At 40.7% G+C, this 9,178-nt stretch overlaps 1 non-coding gene across 1 annotated transcript; it reads right to left on the reverse strand.

Moving 5' to 3' along the window:
* Nucleotides 1-8,459: 8,459 nt before the first annotated feature.
* TRNAR-UCU (transfer RNA arginine (anticodon UCU)) lies at nucleotides 8,460-8,530 on the reverse strand. Its single transcript has one exon. It is a non-coding gene; the product is annotated as a tRNA-Arg (tRNA).
* Between the last annotated feature and the right edge of the window lie 648 nt (nucleotides 8,531-9,178).

The raw sequence follows: 9,178 nt of genomic DNA on the forward strand, positions 1-9,178 counted from the left end.
TGTTGGACTCCACCAGACTGAGTCCAGTACAGCTAGATGGTGCCCGGCTACCACCACTGACTGCTCTGACCGGCATCACAATAGAGGGTCCTGGACAGAGCTGGAAAAGGATGTAGAACAAAATTTTAACTCACAAAAAAAAGACCAGATTTACTGGCCTGACAGACTGGAGAAACCCTAAGAGTATGGCCCCCGGACACTCTTAGCTCAGTGGTGAAGTCACTCCCGAAGTTCACCGTTCAGCCCGGGATTGGACAGCCTCATAAAACAAAACAGGACTAATGAGGCACAGCAGTCCAGGGACAAGGACTAGAAGGCAGGTGGGGACAGGAAAGCTGGTGATAGGGAACCCAAGGTTGAGAAGTGACAGTGTTGACATGTCGTGGGGATGTTAACCATTGTCATAGGGGAATATGTGTACTGTTTAATGAGAAACTATTTGTTCTGCAAACCTTCATCTAAAGTACAAAAAAAAAAGAATTATCTATGTGAGATCAAATTAACAACAGCAACTCAAAAGGTTTGATGGGAAGCCTAGGGGGCAGTGAGTTGAAGATAATGATGATGGAATAATTTGGAAAAGGATAGTGAGAATAGCAGCACAACTGGAAGAATGTAATCGATGTCACTGAATTTTACTGTAGAAACTTTTGAAATGGTGTAACTCTGGCTATGTATATTTTCACCAAAAAAAAAAAGGTCCTCCAAGGTCGAGAAGGAAGAGTGTTGACATGTTGTGGGGTTGTTAACCAATGTCTTAAAACAGTATGTGTACTGACAAAAAAAAGTATGTAGGAATTATGCTGGCGTGATGTATGCAATGCTGGAATTTTTCACATTTCCAAACTCCTTTAAGAAACATATTCCACGGCTCTACCTGCCAAGATTAATGAACTCTGCCGAAAACTGAGTTAGTTTTGCCACCTTTGGCAACAGGTACAACAGGTGGAGTGAAATGAACTGGGAGTCCAATTCTTCAAAGGTCTCAGACGGATCAATGCGCAAGTAATTGCCTAGATCAGCTAAGCCATGAAGCCTCTGGGAGCTAACAGATTTTACCTGAAGCTGAAGGTCGACCTGCATGTCCTGGCCACCATATCAGATCCTCCCATAGGGGAACCAAGGGAAGGTAGAACGTATGTAGTTGGCTGCCCCCTGGTGTCCTCAGAGCAGCAATAACAGCAGGCAGAACAGTTAAGCCTCTATTAGGTATGGCAGCAGGGCTGCAAGGTTATGCCCTACACAAAGGTACCTGGCTAAGGGTGTGTGTGGCTGAAACTCAGCCCATGCTCTCCTCACCAAGCCTTGTGCCCTGCACAGGGCTGTGTCCACCTGGATGTTGATCCCCTTTCAATTTTGTTTGTCAAAATTTTTCTATTTCCTATTTAGAAATTTCCAAATTGTTTGAAATTGCTAATTTCTAAAGGTACTATGTAGGGTTTTTACCTGCTCCAGTTGAGTTGATTCTGACTCATGGCCACCCCATATGTTACAGAGTAGAACTGCTCCGCTGGGTTTTCTTGGCAGTAATCTTTTTTTATTTTTCTAACTTTTATTTATTTTGATGTTGTCGAAAATATACACAGCAAAATATACATCAATTCAACAGTTTCTACATGTACAGTTTAGTGACGATTACATTCTTCAAGTTGTGCAATCATTCTCATCCTCTTTTTCGGAGTTATTCCTCCCTCATTCACATAAACACACTGCCCCCTAGGGTTCCTAGCTAATCTTTCGATTTGCTATTGTCAATTTGTTCCCATATCGATAGCCTTAAAAGAACATAATGCTCAAGGCAGAACTTTTTTTTACTAGTTAAGCTAAACTATTGTTTGGTTTTAAGATGACTTTAGGGGATATTTTTGGTTTAAGGTTTAAAGATTATCTCAGGGCAATAGTTTCAGGGTTCACCCACCCTCCATGGCTCCAGAAAGTCTAGAGTCTATGAGAATGAAAAGATAAGCTACATACTGGGAGTAAATATTTGCATATCATATATCTGACAAAAGACTGGTATATAGAATATATGAAGAATTCTTAAAACTCAACATTTTTTAAAAACCCAGCTAGGAAATTGGCAAAGACATTAACAGGTATTTCACTGAAGAGAATACATAGATGGCAGAGAAGGAGCCAAGATGGTGGACTAGGCAGACACATAAGCCATCCCGCTGCAACAAAGACCCAAAAAACCAAGTAAAACAGATACAGACGTCAATCCTGGAACCCTGAACCTTAAATGTGGGAGTAAAGTATTAGACTGGAAGCCACTGCACAGAAGAAGATAATGATAACATCTATCCATAGGGCTAGGATAAGGATCGAATGGGATTCTGCATGGAAAGAATTGAGCCCAGTCCCTGGCACCTGGTAAATGCTCAGTAAATTTAAGCTGATGTCTTTATCCCTTGCCTGACACCAACCTTGAATAATGCAAGCCCCCGCTCAGAAGCTCCCTAATTAGTCACAGTGAAAACCGGAGTCTTCATGGCTGTTTAGAAGTTGCAGAACCTCATTCCAGGGAAAGTTCTCATCAATATTCTTCCCACCATTTCTTACAGACAGCACCAGAGGCTGAGATTTAGCTAATGTGAACAATTTAAAATAATAATTCCTGTGAGCATACACATAGCCAGCTTTCAGTTACTCTAATGGAGAAGATCAAAGTCCTGGGTAATCCAAAACTGTACTAGGTCCAAAGTCATCTCTATTTGGTTTGAGAATGGACTGGATAACCTTCTTTTGCAGCACATATACCTTTTGGATTCTTTTCTGATGTAGCTAATAGTAAAACGAATTTACAATCTCTAAGCATACCAGCTAATAGCAAGTGAAAGTGGCACAGAAATATTCTTAGGGAAAGGGGGAAGTTAAGATCATGATATCAAATTTGTTGCGGTGAAGAGAGGATTTACTATCCATTTTTGTCAGTGACTCTCAAAATTTAGAAGAAATAAAAATCATGTGGGGAACTCATGAAAAATGCACATTCACAGTCCCAACCCTTCCAATTCTGATTCAGTTGCTCTGTGGTAGGGCTCAGAACTGTGCTTTTCTGATAAACACCCCAGGTGATTGTTACTGCTGGACCTCACACACTGAGAATAATGACGTAGAGCACAGACTTCAAGCCTGAAAGGGCCTTTACATGAAGATCAGGTATAATGTTCAATTTTACAGGTGAGAAAGAAGAGGCCCAGAAAGTGGAACTGATCTTCTCAATACCATAAAATTAATAGAAGGGATACAATGAGAAGTAAGACCTAAGTCTCCCAGATCCTTACATACTGTACTAGGCAGATGTGATAATGGAGGCCTCTGAGAAAGAGAGTAGAGACAGAGAAGGCCAAATAGAAGACAGGATAATGAAACTTGGGATGTGTTCACATTTGGTGGGAGAAGAGAAGAAAGAGAAGACACCAAGAATAGAGAAAGTGGATGAAATGAATTTCTTGGATCTTGGCTGATCTCTTCAGAACCTTCTAGTCCAGCAGTTCTCAAACTATTATGCATCTGGATCAATTCGGACACTAGTTAAAAAGGTAGATCCCTCAGACATTTTGATTTAGTAGGTCTGAGATAGGGCTTAGGTTTCTGCATTATTTTTTTTTTAAGTAGGCATCCCAGGTGATTAATTATCAGTCGATAGAAAACCACACTTTGAAAAACACTTGTCTAACCTTCTAAGATCTTGAAGATTTGTTGCTAAAATGTTTTAAGAAAATATCAAGATCTTTAATAACTCCAGGTTCCCTTTGTTAAATGACGTGCGGCCAGTGGTGGAGTCCCACAGTCCATAAGCTGCTGTGACTGAACACTCTGAGTAGGGAAAGTATGGCATGCTGATTAAGGACACAGGTTTTAGCACTGAACTAGTCTGGGTCCAAATCCAGTCTCTGCCACTTACTAACTAAGTAATTTCAGGCCAATGTTTTGCCTCTCTGTGCCTCAGTCTCCTCATTTGTTGAGTGGGGATAATAATAATATCTGCCTCATAAAGTTAATACATGAGAAGCTTTTAGCAACCACTCAAAGGGCAGCTTAGATTATTACTGCTCTCTTTTTCTGGATTGCTTAGGAGAGGGTTCCCTTTGCTCAAGATCAATCCTCTAAAGATTTTAAAGCAACCAGAGTGACCAACTGTCCCTGTTTGCCTGGGACTGGGTAAATTTCCCAGGACGCAGGACTTTCAGTGCTAAAGCAGGGACAATCCCAGACAAACCGGGATGGTTGTTCCCTCTAAAGGCAGATCTCTCTGAAGCTCAAGTACTTACTTACATACATTATTTTTACTGGGAAACAGCAGCTATAAGCCTCAGCTAATTCATCAAGGAATATTTGCTACAGGGTATCTGAGAGGCTCCATGTCTATCAGCCACTCCAGCTAAAATTGGAGAGAAATGTATGGGACGGAGCACATTTCTAGGCTCCCTGGAATTTCGTATGTCTGGATTGTGCCTAGTTCTACTGTATGTATTTCTTCATTAGGTGATACATTTCTTTTTGAAAATATGCAAGTGCACAAACAACAACAAAAATAAAACAAATATGCAGGTGCATATTAACAGGACTGTAGCAGTCTTAAAATGCTATTTGGTGGCTCGGTAAATGTTGGCTGAATGAATAAATGACTACAGAGTGAAATGTCTTGATTTGGATGTTTCAGAGACTTGATTTATTAAATCGAGAGATATATTTTGAAAGCCATACCCTTCCCAGACTGCAATTTCTTCCCTTGCACAGCACTAATTCTCTTTCAATGCAGCTTCCCAGAATACAAGGCAATCACATTACCCTGGTGAGAAGGCTTTTGGGATACTTATATAAAGAGTATTCATGGAGTTTTTGAATCTGGCCATCAAGTCATCTGAGATACATATACATAAACATGAGCATATACATCTATATGTATGTTGTTGTTATTAGTTGCTGTAGAGTCGACTCTGACTCATGGTGATCCCACGTGTGCAGAGCAGAGCTACTCCATAGGGTTTTCAAGGTTACGACCTTTCAGAAGCAGATTGCCAGGGCTGTCTTCTGAATTGCCTCTGGATAAGTTCAAACCACCAAACTTTCATCAGATAGTGGAGTGCTTAACTGTTTGTGCCACCCAGGGACTCCAAGTATATATAGACATATGCATATATATCCTTCAACAACAGAGCAATACCAGGCTAAAGTCATACATTGCACCCAGCTATGTTCCAGATGGAACTTGACCTTTGCGCTGTACGCACTTTGTGGGATAGTGCTTTGGACCTGTTAGAAGGTTGGGGCTGAGAGTCTAATCGGCCTTTCTTAAAGTCCCACTGTGTTTTCTGAGACTGTAAGGATTGTCATCCTCCATTCGCCACTAGATGGCCTATCACTCAAAAAAAAAAAATTCCTTCATTCAAAAAAGGTTTATTGAACAAGGTTCTCACAGTCATCTGAGTATTGCCATCATGATTTTTAGCTATTTCATAGCATGCTACCATATAATTTTTTCATATTTTTCTTTAAAGTGGTTTATTTTTAAACTTAAGTATGCCAATTTTAGAAGTAAACTGGAAGATGAGAAAATAGAATGGCCCCAGAGAGGAAGAGCTGCAGGCAGGGTTAATGGGAAAGGATAATGAATCTGGATCTGGTGATCCAGGGCTGGGGCGGGGGGTGGACAAGATCAATAGCAGGCAGAAAGACAGAGGGGACAAATCTCAAAACTATAACGCAAAAGCTGAGCCGGAGATAGGGTGGAGGACAGCATGGAACCTAGGGCATGGGGAGGGAATAATAATAAAGACAGAGGGACTAATACAGAAAAGTTGACTTAAGAAGTTGTGTATAAGATGAGGCTACAATTGAGGTAAGTGAGTTAGGGGCTGAAAGAAAGGTGAGGGGTTGAGGGCTGAGAGGATGAGAAGGATAAAGAAGTCTATGAGATACTCTTGGTTGCTTGCTTAGTTCCCATCTCCGCTTCCCTTTCTTCCTTCCTTTGGGCCACATTGGGAAATACTGTTCTGTAACCAAGTCCCAAATTGTGGCCCAATAGACCACAGACTTACCGTGCGTTACCTACAAACTTTGTGATCATATGTGTTTTGGAATTCAGCATGTGCCAGACATTAGGTAACATACCAGTGTGATCTGGGGCAACACCCCATAATCAAGCACATTAATATATCTGCAGTGAAACATATGATTTGTTATACTTAATGGGATAAGTGAAGATTATGAAATAGTTTGAAGTCAGTTCAGATCAAGTTTTGCAACTGTATCAGTCAGGGTTTTCCAGAGAATTGTTCACATGATTGTGGGGCTAGCCAGTCTAAAACCTGGAGGGCAGGCTGGCAGGCTGGAAACTCAGGTAGGATTTGCTGCTGCAGTCTTGAGGCAGAATTCCTTCTTCTCAGGGAAACCTCAGGTTTTGCTCTTAAGGCCTTCAATTGATTGGATGAGGCCAACCCACAGTATCAAGAGTAATCACCTTTACTTAAAGTCAACTGATTATAATGTTAACCACATCTACAAAATACTTTCACAGCAACACCTAGATCAGTGTTTGATTAAATAACTGGGTACTATAGCCTAACTCGATACAAAGGACTAACCATCACAACCACCAAAAGAATTTTGTTGCCAAACTTAAAAAACAGAAAACTCACCTCTTCATTTTCAGAGCCTTTGGGCTGCACATACTGTTTACGTCTTACTTTGGAAGCTAGGTCATGGGTACATGAGTGTTTGTCGTGTCCATGAGTAAGAATGCGTACTCTGTTAAAAATAAAAGCAAAGAGATTTATTGAAGGTTCAAGACAGTTCCAACTGGGGACCCATCTGGTCTCAAAACTGAAACCAAAAGCTCCAAAATGGTGGAGCCACAGAGGCATCAAGATTAGGTAAGCAGCAGGCGCGACAACTCGAAGCTTGGGACTTATAGTGACTGGTTGGAAACATGAATGTGGGCTCTTTACAGTGGTTGGTTGCAAACACCAATGTGGGCTGTTTAGATTGGTTAGTTTAAATACATGACTCAGGGGGGTTTTATAGGATGGTCACAAGGTAAGTATCTTAAAACATTTCCTGAGGGCTGCTGAGGCGATTCCTGATAAGCGTCTTGTGTCAAGATCCTCCCTTCCGAACATTCTTTCCATATCTTTAGTTTAAACACAGAGAAAAACGTTTCTTTTGTTATGTATACTTAAGTCACTCTAAGGGTTTGACAGTTGCAGGGGAAATCCTTTGCTATGTGCTTAAGTCTGACTAACGGTTTGACAGTTGCAGGGGAAATAAGCAAAAGCTAAGATGAAGTCAGGGCTCAGACCTGGGCCGATCATTCTGATACAAGTCAGGCACCTCAGTTTTGGAACTGTCACACAGTCATACTACTGTTTGTATCTTTTTGTATGTCAGAAATATTATTTTTTTAAAAATAATATTCTATTGTGTTTCTGGTGAAAGTTTACACAGCAAATTAGGTTCCCATTTGACAATTCCAACACCTATTATTCAGTGACATTAGTTACATTTTCCACAATGTGTCAGCATTCTCTCTAATTGTGTTTTGGTTGTTCCATTTCCAGTACTCTAGTTTCCCTCCCCATTTATCTTCTCATCTTTGCTTTAGAGCAATTGTTGACCTTTCGATCTCATACTGATAGTTTTTTAATGGAATACCGTACTCACGGGTAATATCCTTTATTTTGTGTGCCAATCTGTTGTTTCACTAAAAGGTACCTCAAAGGATAGTTTTGGTTCAAGGTTTAAAGAGTATCTCCGGGCAATACTCTCAGGAAATCCTCTAGTCTCAACTGGTCCAGTAAGTCTTGACTTTTTAAGAATTTGAGTTCTGCTTCATATTTTTTCCCAATTGTACATGTATAAATTTTTGAAATGGTGTATCTTTGGCTATGTATATTTTCACCAAAAAAAAAAGAGTCCTCCAAGGCCGAGAAGGGAGAGTGTTGACATGTTGTGGTGTTGTTAACCAATGTCATAAAACAATATGTGTGCTGTTTAATGAGAAAATATTGGTTCTGTAAACCTTCACCTAAAGTACAATAAAAAAATAAATAAATTAAACCTTAAAAAAAAAAAAAGAATTTGAGTTCTGTTTCATATTTTCTCCCAATCTATCAGAGTCTATCTATTGTGGCCCCGATTAGAACAGTTGATAGTGGTATCCTGGCACCATCTTGTTCTTCTGGTCGCAGGGCAGATGAGGCTGTGGCTTGTGCAGGCTATTAGCCCTGTAGACTACTTTCTTCTCTGAGACTTTGGTTTCCTTTGAAATATTAATTTTTTAAAGCTTTGAATTACATAGGCCTGTGTATGTTCTGAGAGGGCACATGATACAGTAGTAGGTTCACTGTTGTTGTGAGCTGCTGTGGAGTCGACCCGTCTTCCTAGTCTGTCTGCTCAACATCATAGCAACACACAAGCCTCCACTGACAGGCGGGTGGAGGCTGCACATGAGATGCATTGGCCGGGAATCAAACCCGGGTCTCTCGCATAGAAGGTGAGAATTCTACCACTGAGCTACCAATGCCCCTCTACTAGATTCATAGTAGGCTTAATAAATACTTTTGTTGAATTGAATCAACTTGATTTAGCCCTCCCACACTCGTTGTTTGTTATCCCTGCCTTAAAAAAAAAACAACAGACGCTCTGCTTGTTAGGGAGGTTAGTTTGGTTATAAATATAAACACTAAGAGCTAAGCTGGAACAAGGGCTGGCCCTAGGCAGCATTCATTCATTTCTTTAATCATTAATTCAACAAATATTTATTGAGGACTACTATGAACCTAGCACTGCACTAGAAGCTGAGAAGCCGTGGAAGGCACCAGGTAAATAAAATTCCATATCTGGCATTAAGAAATTCAGAGTCTGTTGGAGGGGATGAGCTGCATACACCTTTCTGTGATTTAATGGGCCAAGTGCCACAGCAAAGGCAATGAGAGCTCCAAGCAGATGTGCTCTCTGCCAGGCATATGGACGCCGGTACATGCCTAGAAATCTTAATAGAGGAACTGGGATTGCCATGTTCTCCACACTGCTACCATCTAAAATGGCAATCCACAGTCACTACTCCCTAATATATGGAGACTTCAGTCTTCATAAAATTAGATATTTGGGTACCTACAGCTTCCTATGTACCCAAGAAGGAGAGCAATGGAAGAATGGTTAGCTATCTTCC

This window comes from Trichechus manatus, unplaced genomic scaffold (genome assembly GCF_000243295.1).
Source record: "Trichechus manatus latirostris isolate Lorelei unplaced genomic scaffold, TriManLat1.0 scaffold00068, whole genome shotgun sequence".
NCBI classification, from domain to species: domain Eukaryota; kingdom Metazoa; phylum Chordata; class Mammalia; order Sirenia; family Trichechidae; genus Trichechus; species Trichechus manatus.